Source organism: Oncorhynchus nerka, unplaced genomic scaffold (assembly GCF_034236695.1).
Source record: "Oncorhynchus nerka isolate Pitt River unplaced genomic scaffold, Oner_Uvic_2.0 unplaced_scaffold_809, whole genome shotgun sequence".
NCBI lineage: Eukaryota > Metazoa > Chordata > Actinopteri > Salmoniformes > Salmonidae > Oncorhynchus > Oncorhynchus nerka.
Window position 1 is genome coordinate 139,573 of NW_027040443.1, and position 12,928 is coordinate 152,500.

A 12,928-nucleotide genomic window follows, 5' to 3' on the forward strand; every position below is an offset into this window, starting at 1 on the left:
TGAGACACACACACAGATGCCCAGAACCTCTGTGAGTACTGAGTAACACACACACACACAGTGCCCAGAACCTCTGTGAGTACTGTGTAACAGTGCCCAGAACCTCTGTGTGTACTGAGTGTAACAGTGTGAACCTCTGTGTGTACAGTGAGTGTAACAGTGCCCAGAACAGTCTGTGAGTACTGAGACACACACACAGTGCCCAGAACCTCTGTGAGTAACAGTGTGTGTGAGTAACAGTGTGTGACACACAGTGCCCAGAACTCTGTGAGTACTGAGTGTGTAACAGTGCCCAGAACCTCAGTGTGAGTAACAGATGCCCAGAACCTCTGTGTGTACTGTGTAACAGTGCCCAGAACCTCTGTGAACAGTGAGTGTAACACAGTGTAACAGTCTGTGAGTACAGTGAGTAACAGTGTGTGTAACAGATGCCCAGAACCTCTGTGAGTGTGAGACACACACACACCCAAAGTGCCCAGAACTCTGTGTGTGTGAGACACACACACACACAGTGCCCAGAACCTCTGTGTGTGAGTAACAGTCGCCCAGAACAGTGTGTGTAACAGTGAGACACACACAACAGTGCCCAGAACCTCTGTGAGTACTGAGACACACAACAGTGCCCAGAACCTCTGTGAGTGTGTAACAGTGTGTGCCCAGAACCTCTGTGAGTGTGAGACACACAGTGTGTACACAGTGTGAACCTCTGTGAGTACAGTGAGTGTAACAGATCAGCCCAGAACCTCTGTGAGTACTGAGACACACACACAGTGCCCAGAACCTCTGTGAGTACTGAGACACACACACACACACAGATCGCCCAGAACCTGTGTGAGTGTGTGTGTAACAGTGTGTGTAACAGTGCCCAGAACCTCTGTGAGTACTGAGACACACACACACACACACAGTCGCCCAGAACCTCTGTGAGTACTGAGACACACACACACACACAGATCGCCCAGAACCTCTGTGAGTACTGAACACACACACACACACACAGTGCCCAGAACCTCTGTGAGTAACAGTGTGTGTGTAACAGTGTGCCCAGAACCTCTGTGAGTGTGAGACACACACACACACACAGTCGCCCAGAACCTCTGTGAGTACAGTGTGACACACAGTGTGTACACAGTGCCCAGAACCTCTGTGAGTGTGTAACACACACACAACACAGTGCCCAGAACCTCAGTGTGAGACACACACACACACAGTCGCCCAGAACCTCTGTGAGTACTGAGACACACACACACACACACAGTCGCCCAGAACCTCTGTGAGTACAGTGAGACACAACACACACACAACAGTGCCCAGAACCTCTGTGAGTACTGAGACACACACACACCCAAAGATCGCCCAGAACCTCTGTGAGTACTGAGACACACACACACACACAGATCGCCCAGAACCTCAGTGAGTACTGAGACACACACACACACACAGATCGCCCAGAACCTCTGTGAGTACTGAGACACACACACACACACAGATCGCCCAGAACCTCTGTGAGTACTGAGACACACACACACACACACACACACACACAGATCGCCCAGAACCTCTGTGAGTACTGAGACACACACACACACACAGATCGCCCAGAACCTCTGTGAGTACTGAGACACACACACACACAGATCGCCCAGAACCTCTGTGAGTACTGAGACACACACACACACACACAGATCGCCCAGAACCTCTGTGAGTACTGAGACACACACACACACACACGCACAGATCGCCCAGAACCTCTGAGTACTGAGACACACACACACACACACACACACACACACACACAGATCGCCCAGAACCTCTGTGAGTACTGAGACACACACACACACACAGATCGCCCAGAACCTCTGTGAGTACTGAGACACACACACACACAGATCGCCCAGAACCTCTGTGAGTACTGAGACACACACACACACACAGATCGCCCAGAACCTCTCTGAGTACTGAGACACACACACACACACACACACAGATCGCCCAGAACCTCTGAGTACTGAGACACACACACACACACACACACACACACAGATCGCCCAGAACCTCTGTGAGTACTGAGACACACACACACACACACACACACACACACACAGAACCACTGTGAGAACCTCTGAGTACTGACACACACACAGATCGCCCAGAACCTCTGTGAGTACTGAGACACACACACACACAGATCGCCCAGAACCTCTGTGAGTACTGAGACACACACACACAGATCGCCCAGAACCTCTGTGAGTACTGAGACACACACACACAGATCGCCCAGAACCTCTGTGAGTACTGAGACACACACACACACACACACACAGATCGCCCAGAACCTCTGAGTACTGAGACACACACACACACACACACACACACACAGATCGCCCAGAACCTCTGTGAGTACTGAGACACACACACACACACACAGATCGCCCAGAACCTCTGTGAGTACTGACACACACACACACACACAGATCGCCCAGAACCTCTGAGTACTGAGACACACACAGATCGCCCAGAACCTCTGTGAGTACTGAGACACACACACACACACACACACACACACACACACACAGATCGCCCAGAACCTCTGTGAGTACTGAGACACACACACACACACAGATCGCCCAGAACCTCTGTGAGTACTGAGACACACACACACACACACACACAGATCGCCCAGAACCTCTCTGAGTACTGAGACACACACACACACACACAGATCGCCCAGAACCTCTGTGAGTACTGAGACACACACACACACACACACACACACACACACACAGATCGCCCAGCACCTCTGTGAGTACTGAGACACACACACACACACACAGATCGCCCAGAACCTCTGTGAGTACTGAGACACACACACACACACCCAAAGATCGCCCAGAACCTCTGTGAGTACTGAGACACACACACAAAGATCGCCCAGCACCTCTGTGAGTACTGAGACACACACACACACCCAAAGATCGCCCAGAACCTCTGTGAGTACTGAGACACACACACACAGATCGCCCAGAACCTCTGTGAGTACTGAGACACACACACACACACAGATCGCCCAGAACCTCTCTGAGTACTGAGACACACACACACACACACGCACAGATCGCCCAGAACCTCTGAGTACTGAGACACACACACACACAGATCGCCCAGAACCTCTGTGAGTACTGAGACACACACACACACACAGATCGCCCAGAACCTCTGTGAGTACTGAGACACACACACACACAGATCGCCCAGAACCTCTGTGAGTACTGAGACACACACACACACACAGATCGCCCAGAACCTCTCTGAGTACTGAGACACACACACACACACACACACAGATCGCCCAGAACCTCTGAGTACTGAGACACACACACACACACAGATCGCCCAGAACCTCTGTGAGTACTGAGACACACACACACACACACACACACACACACACAGATCGCCCAGAACCTCTGAGTACTGAGACACACACAGATCGCCCAGAACCTCTGTGAGTACTGAGACACACACACACACACACACACACACACACAGATCGCCCAGAACCTCTGTGAGTACTGAGACACACACACACACACAGATCGCCCAGAACCTCTGTGAGTACTGAGACACACACACACACACAAAGATCGCCCAGAACCTCTGTGAGTACTGAGACACACACACACACACAGATCGCCCAGAACCTCTGTGAGTACTGAGACACACACACACACACACACACACACACAGATCGCCCAGAACCTCTGTGAGTACTGAGACACACACACACACACACACACACACACACAAAGATCGCCCAGAACCTCTGAGTACTGACACACACACACAGATCGCCCAGAACCTCTGAGTACTGAGACACACACACACACACACACACACACACACACACACACACAGATCGCCCAGCACCTCTGTGAGTACTGAGACACACACACACACACACACACACACACACAGATCGCCCAGAACCTCTGTGAGTACTGAGACACACACACACACACCCAAAGATGAGACACACACAGAACCTCTGTGAGTACTGAGACACACACACAAAGATCGCCCAGAACCTCTGTGAGTACTGAGACACACACACACACCCAAAGACACAGAACCTCACACACACACACACACACAGATCGCCCAGAACCACTGTGAGTACTGAGACACACACACACAAAGACACACCTCACACACACACACACACCCAAAGATCGCCCAGAACCTCTGTGAGTACTGAGACACACACACACACCCAGATCGCCCAGAATCTCTGTGAGTACTGAGACACACACACACACAGAACACACACACACACACACAAAGATCGCCCAGAACCTCTGTGAGTACTGAGACACACACACACACACACACAAAGATCGCCCAGAACCTCTGTGAGTACTGAGACACACACACACACACACACACACACACACACACAAAGATCGCCCAGAACCTCTGTGAGTGCTGAGACACACACACACACACAAAGATCGCCCAGAACCTCTGTGAGTGCTGAGACACACACTGTTAACATCTAAGTTACACACTAGAGGTCGACCGATACCGATTATTGGAGGACCAAAAAAAAGCCGATACCGATTATTGGAGGACCAAAAAAAAAGCCGATACCGATTATTGGAGGACCAAAAAAAAAGCCGATACCGATTATTGGAGGACAAAAAAAAAGCCGATACCGATTATTGGAGGACCAAAAAAAAAAGACCAAAAAAAAGCCGATACCGATTATTGGAGGACCAAAAAAAAAAGCCGATACCGATTATTGGAATCGCCGATACGATTATTGGAGGACCAAAAAAGCCGATACCGATTATTGGAGGACCAAAAAAAGCGATACCGATTATTGGAGGACCAAAAAAACATACCGATTATTGGAGGACCAAAAAAAGCCGATACCGATTATTGGAGGAATACCGATTATTGGAGGACAAAAAAGCCGATACCGATTATTGGAGGACCAAAAAATGATTAACAAAAAAGCCGACGATTATTGTTTTTAAATTAATAACAATACAATCACAATAAAAAAATGTATTTTAACTTAATACAATACATCAATAAAATCAATTCAGCCTCAAATAAATAATGAAACATGTTCAATTTGGTTTAAATAATGCAAAAACAAAGTGTCGGAGAAGAAAGTAAAAGTGCAGTATGTGCCATGTAAGAAAGCTAACGTTTCAGTTCCTTGCTCAGAACATGAGAACATATGAAAGCTGGTGGTTCCTTTTAACATGAGTCTTCAATATTCCCAGGTAAGACGTTTTAGGTTGTAGTTATAGGACTATTTCTCTCTCTACCACTTATATTTCATTTACCTTTGACTATTGGATGTTCTTATAGGAACTTTAGTATTGCCAGTGTAACAGTATAGCTTCCGTTCCTCTCCTCGCTCCTCCGTGGGCTCGAACCAGGAACACATCGACAACAGCCACCCTCGAAGCAGCGTTACCCATAGAGAGCAAGGGGAACAACTACTCCAAGTCCCAGAGCGAGTGACGTTTGAAACGCTATTGGCGCGCACCTCGCTAACTAGCTAGCCATTTCACATCGGTTACACCAGCCTCATCTCGGGAGTTGATAGGCTTGGAAGTCATAAAGAGCTGCTGGAAAACGCACGGATGTGCTGTTTGAATGAACGCTTACGAGCCTGCTGCTGCCTACCACCGCTCAGTCAGACTGCTCTATCAAATATCAAATCATAGACTTAGTTATAACATAATAACACACAGAAATACGAGCCTTTGGTCATTAATATGGTCGAATCCGGAAACTATCATCTCGAAAACAAGACATTTATTAGTTCAGTGAAATATGCACACATGCACGCACACACACACACACACACACACACACACACACACACCTGTTTCAAACATACCTCAGAACAAGTGTCAATATTGCCTTTCAATCCGGACTTGTTTAAAACATTTGCAGTAAAGCAATTAGTGTAATAGTTTTCTTTTGCTACGTTTTGCTGCACAGCGGAAGTCGAAAGGTTAACACAACGTTGTCTTGCAAAGCAGAACATTATAAAAAAAATGGTTTGTGTTTTGTTTTTTTGTTTTCCGTGTGAGTGAACATCTCTGTGTGTTTTCTCCAGTTCCTCATTGATCTCTGTGTGGTTTCTCCAGTTCCTCGTTGATCTCTGTGTGGTTTCTCCAGTTCCTCGTTGATCTCTGTGTGTTTTCTCCAGTTCCTCGTTGATCTCTGTGTGGTTTCTCCAGTTCCTCGTTGATCTCTGTGTGTTTTCTCCAGTTCCTCGTTGATCTCTGTGTGGTTTCTCCAGTTCCTCGTTGATCTGTGTGGTTTCTCCAGTTCCTCGTTGATCTCTGTGTGGTTTCTCCATCTCTGTGTGGTTTCTCCAGTTCCTCATTGATCTCTGTGTGGTTTCTCCAGTTTCTCCAGTTCCTCGTTGATCTCTGTGTGGTTTCTCCAGTTCCTCAGTTCTCTGTTGTTTTCTCAGTTGTGGTTTCTCCAGTTCCTCCAGTTCCTCGTTGATCTCTGTGTGGTTTCTCCAGTTCCTCGTTGATCTCTGTGTGTTTTCTCCAGTTCCTCGTTGATCTCTGTGTGTTTTCTCCAGTTCCTCATTGATCTCTGTGTGGTTTCTCCAGTTCCTCGTTGATCTCTGTGTGTTTTCTCCAGTTCCTCGTTGATCTCTGTGTGTTTTCTCCAGTTCCTCGTTGATCTCTGTGTGTTTTCTCCAGTTCCTCCAGTTCCTCGTTGATCTCTGTGTGTTTCTCCAGTTCCTCGTTGATCTCTGTGTGGTTTCTCCAGTTCCTCGTTGATCTCTGTGTGGTTTCTCCAGTTCCTCGTTGATCTCTGTGTGGTTTCTCCAGTTCCTCGTTGATCTCTGTGTGGTTTCTCCAGTTCCTCGTTGATCTCTGTGTGTTTCTCCAGTTCCTCGTTGATCTCTGTGTGGTTTCTCCAGTTCCTCATTGATCTCTGTGTGGTTTCTCCAGTTCCTCGTTGATCTCTGTGTGGTTTCTCCAGTTCCTCGTTGATCTCTGTGTGTTTTCTCCAGTTCCTCGTTGATCTCTGTGTGTTTTCTCCAGTTCCTCGTTGATCTCTGTGTGTTTTCTCCAGTTCCTCGTTGATCTCTGTGTGGTTTATCCAGTTCCTCCAGTTCCTCGTTGATCTCTGTGTGTTTTCTCCAGTTCCTCGTTGATCTCTGTGTGGTTTATCCAGTTCCTCCAGTTCCTCGTTGATCTCTGTGTGGTTTCTCCAGTTCCTCGTTGATCTCTGTGTGTTTTCTCCAGTTCCTCGTTGATCTCTGTGTGGTTTCTCCAGTTCCTCGTTGATCTCTGTGTGGTTTCTCCAGTTCCTCGTTGATCTCTGTGTGGTTTCTCCAGTTCCTCGTTGATCTCTGTGTGGTTTCTCCAGTTCCTCGTTGATCTCTGTGTGTTTTCTCCAGTTCCTCGTTGATCTCTGTGTGTTTTCTCCAGTTCCTCGTTGATCTCTGTGTGGTTTCTCCAGTTCCTCATTGATCTCTGTGTGTTTTCTCCAGTTCCTCGTTGATCTCTGTGTGTTTTCTCCAGTTCCTCGTTGATCTCTGTGTGGTTTCTCCAGTTCCTCATTGATCTCTGTGTGGTTTCTCCAGTTCCTCCAGTTCCTCATTGATCTCTGTGTGTTTTCTCCAGTTCCTCGTTGATCTCTGCTGGTTCCTGTGTTTCTCACCATCGCCGGCTTCAGCTGTAGGATGTAGGAACTGTAGAAGTGGTGCTTGTTACAAGGAACGAGTCCCAAATGGCTACCTAGATAGTGGCTACTCCTTATTCAGGCCCGTTTGGTCCAAAGTAGTTTACTGTGTAGGGGACTAGGGTGCCGTTTTGGGAAGCAGCCCAGTGTTCGTGTTGGTCATTATTATGTGTAGATGTGGAGTATTGAGAGGCGTAGGAGGCAGAGACGGAGAGACGGAGAGAACACTCACTCATCCGTCAGTCAGTCACTCAAACATAGAGGTCAGAGGTCAGCTGTATAAATGCTTCTCCTCTCTTTCTCTCCTTTGCTCTCTCTCTCTCTCTCTCTCTATTTCTCTCTGTCTCTCTCTCTGTCTCTCTCTCTCTCTGTCTCTCTCTCTCTCTCTCAATTTATTTCTTTTCAACTCGCTTTTGACTTCTATCTCTAACTTTCTGTGGTTTCTTTCTTTCTGGTGAATATTTGTTTGTACTCTCGGGATCTGCACAAAGAGAATAGGAAGTTAGCATTGTCTCTATCGCTCTCTCTCTTTCCTTCCTTCCTTCCTTCCTTCCTTCCTTCCTTCCTCTCTCTCTCTCCTTCCCCTCTCTCTCTTTCCTTCCTTCCTTTCTTCCTTCCTTCCTTCCTTCCTCTCTCTCTTTCCTTCCTTCCTTCCTCTCTCTCTCTCCTTCCCCCCTCTCTCTTTCCTTCCTTCCTTTCTCTCTCTTTCCTTCCTTCCTTCCTCTCTCTCTTTCCTTCCTTCTTTTCTTCCTTCTTTTCTTCCTTCCTTCCTTCCTTCCTTCCTTCCTTCTTTTCTTCCTTCCTTCCTTCCTTCCTTTCTCTCTCTTTCCTTCCTTCCTTCCTCTCTCTCTCCTTCCTTCCTTTCTCTCTCTTTCCTTCCTTCCTTCCTTCCTCTCTCTCTTTCCTTCCTTCCTTCCTCTCTCTCTTTCCTTCCTTCTTCCTCTCTCTTTCCTTCCTTCCTTCCTCTCTCTCTCTTTCCTCCGTCCCTCGCTCCGTTCAGGACGACAGGTGAAACGTGGTGCTCCTCACAGACAGACACCTGATTATCGTGAACATCACGGTTCCTCTCTTTCTCTTGCTCTCTCCTACTTTTCCTCCTTTCTTCTCATTTCTCTCCTTCTTCTCCTCTCTCTCCTTCCTCTCCTCTCTCTCCTTCCTCTCCTCTCTCCTCTCTCTCCTTCCTCTCCTTTCTACATCTCAGTAGGTCTTCTCCTCTCTCTCCTTCCTCTCCTCTCTACATCTCAGTAGGTCTTCTCCTCTCTCTCCTTCCTCTCCTCTCTACATCTCAGTAGGTATTGTCCTCTCTCTCCTTCCTCTCCTCTCTCCTCTGTCTCCTTCCTCTCCTCTCTACATCTCAGTAGGTCTTCTGCTCTCTCTCCTTCCTCTCCTCTCTCTCCTTTCTACATCTCAGTAGGTCTTGTCCTCTCTCTCCTTCCTCTCCTCTCTCCTTCCTCTCCTCTCTCTCCTTCCTCTCCTCTCTCCTCTATCTCCTTCCTCTCCTCTCTTTCATCTCTCTCCTCTCTACATCTCAGTAGGTCCTCTCCAGTTCTCTGGTCTGATACAGTGATGAGGGGTGTCAGTAATCCCAGTGTTGTGGTTGGTCCATCATCATGTTATAATGAACAAGAGAAGGAAGGAGGAGAGGAAGAGGTTGACTAGACTACAGAGAGGAAGATGAAGAGATTGACTAGACTACAGAGAGGAAGAGTAAGATATTTTAATGAAGGTTCTGCAACACTAGGGCAACACTAGGACTCACTCCCATCCTGACTACTCTCTCTAACACACACACACACACACACACACACACCCCCACACTTGGTATGAATTAGGATCCCCATTAGTCCTGCAGAAGCATCAGGTTCTCTTCCTGGGATCCACATGAAACCTTACGTAGTACAGAACATTATTAATCAGGGACTGAAATACATTTAACATGTCACACAGCCTCCATATCAGTACATACACACATTATCTAGGTCTAGTACATAGTACAGTCCACATTATCTAGGTCTAGTACATAGTACAGTCCACATTATCTAGGTCTAGTACATAGTACAGGCCACATTATCTAGGTCATAGTACAGTCCACATTATCACATACATATCATTAGGTCTAGTACATAGTACAGTCCACATTATCTAGGTCTAGTACATAGTACAGTCCATTATCATTATCTAGGTCTAGTACATAGTACAGTCCACATTATCTAGGTCTAGTACATAGTACAGTCCACATTATCTAGGTCTAGTACATACAGTCCACAGATCTAGGTCTAGTACATAGTACAGTCCACATTATCTAGGTCTAGTACATAGTACAGTCCACATTATCTAGGTCTAGTACATAGTACAGTCCACATTATCTAGGTCTAGTACATAGTACAGTCCACATTATCTAGGTCTAGTACATAGTACAGTCCACATTATCTAGGTCTAGTACATAGTACAGTCCACATTATCTAGGTCTAGTACATAGTACAGTCCACATTATCTAGGTCTAGTACATAGTACAGTCCACATTATCTAGGTCTAGTACATAGTACAGTCCACATTATCTAGGTCTAGTACATAGTACAGTCCACATTATCTAGGTCTAGTACATAGTACAGTCCACATTATCTAGGTACAGTCCACATTATCTCTAGTACATAGTACAGTCCACATTATCTAGGTCTAGTACATAGTACAGTCCACATTATCTAGGTCTAGTACATAGTACAGTCCACATTATCTAGGTCTAGTACATAGTACAGTCCACATTATCTATGTCTAGTACATAGTACAGTCCACATTATCTAGGTCTAGTACAGTCCACATTATCAGGTCTAGTACATAGTACCACATTATCTAGGTCTAGTACATAGTACAGTCCACATTATCTAGGTCTAGTACATAGTACAGTATTATCAGTCTAGTACATAGTACAGTCCACATTATCTATGTCTAGTATCTAGGTCATAGTACAGTCCACATTATCTAGGTCTAGTACATAGTACAGTCCACATTATCTAGGTCTAGTACATAGTACAGTCCACATTATCTAGGTCTAGTACATAGTACAGTCCACATTATCTAGGTCTAGTACATAGTACAGTCCACATTATCTAGGTCTAGTACATAGTACAGTCCACATTATCTAGGTCTAGTACATAGTACAGTCCACATTATCTAGGTCTAGTACAGTACAGTCCACATTATCAGTCCAGTCCACATTATCTAGGTCTAGTACATAGTACAGTCCACATTATCTAGGTCTAGTACATAGTACAGTCCATCATTATCTAGGTCTAGTACAGTACAGGTACATAGTACAGTCCACATTATCTATATCCACACATTATCTATGTCTAGTACATAGTACAGTCCACATTATCTAGGTCTAGTACATAGTACAGTCCACATTATCTAGGTCTACATAGTACAGTCCACATTATCTAGGTCATAGTACAGTCCATTATCATTATCATAGTACAGTCTAGTACATAGTACAGTCTAGGTCTAGTACATAGTACAGTCCACATTATCTAGGTCTAGTACAGTACAGTCCACATTATCTACAGTCTGGTACATTATCCACATTATCTAGGTCTAGTACATAGTACAGTCCACATTATCTATGTCTAGTACATAGTACAGTCCACATTATCTAGGTCTAGTACATAGTACAGTCCACATTATCTAGGTCTAGTACATAGTACAGTCCACATTATCTAGGTCTAGTACATAGTACAGTCCACATTATCTAGGTCTAGTACATAGTACAGGTCCACATTATCAGGTCATTATCTATACAGTCTAGTACATAGTACAGTCCACATTATCTAGGTCTAGTACATAGTACAGTCCACATTATCTATGTCTAGTACATAGTACAGTCCACATTATCTAGGTCTAGTACATAGTACAGTCCACATTATCTAGGTCTAGTACATAGTACAGTCCACATTATCTAGGTCTAGTACATAGTACCGTCCACATTATCTATGTCTGTCTAGTACATTATAGTACAGTCCACATTATCTAGGTCTAGTACATAGTACAGTCCACATTATCTAGGTCTAGTACATAGTACAGTCCACATTATCTAGGTCTAGTACATAGTACAGTCCACATTATCTAGGTCTAGTACATAGTACATACACACATTATCTATGTCTAGTACATAGTACAGGCCACATTATCTGTCTAGTACATAGTACAGTCCACATTATCTATGTCTAGTACATAGTACAGTCCACATTATCTAGGTATAGTACATAGTACATACACACATTATCTAGGTCTAGTACATAGTACAGTCCACATTATCTAGGTCTAGTACATAGTACAGTCCACATTATCTATGTCTGGTACATAGTACAGTCCACATTACATTTACATTATCTAGATATAGTACACACACACACACACACACTCAGACACACACACACACACACACACACACACACACACACACACAGAGCCTTGTAAAAGTATTCACCTCCTTGGTGTTATTACTATTTTGTTGCATTAATACCTTAAATTTAAATTGTATTTTTATTTGGATTTCATGTCATGGACAAACACAAAATAGTCCAAATTGATGAAGTGAAATGAAGAAAAATAACTTATTTTTAAAAAATAAGGACCTGATAAGTTGTGGGTTTATTCACCCCCTTTTGCTATGAAGCATCTGAATAAGATCTGTGGCAGCCAATCACCTTCTGAAATTACATCATTAGTTCAATTAAGTCCACCTGTGGGGAATCTAAGTGTCACATGATCTGTCACATGATCTCAGTGTATATATACATCTGTTCTGAAAGGCCCCAGAGTGCAACACCACTAAGCAAGGGTCACCACTAAAGTTACATCATTAGTTCAATTAAGTCCACCTGTGTGTAATCTAAGTGTCACATGATCTCAGTGTATATATACACTTGTTCTGAAAGGCCCCAGAGTCTGCAACACCACTAAGCAAGGGTCACTATGAAGACCAGGGAGCTCTCCTAACAGGTCAGGGACAACGTTGTGGAGAAGTACAGATCAGGGTTGGGTTATAAAAAAATATCAGAAACATTGAACATCCCACAAAGCACCATTAAATCCATTATTCAAATATGGCACCACAGCAAGCCTGCCAAGAGAGGGCCGCCCACCAAAACTCATGGACCAGGCAAGGACGGCATTAATCAGAGAGGCAACAAAGAGACCA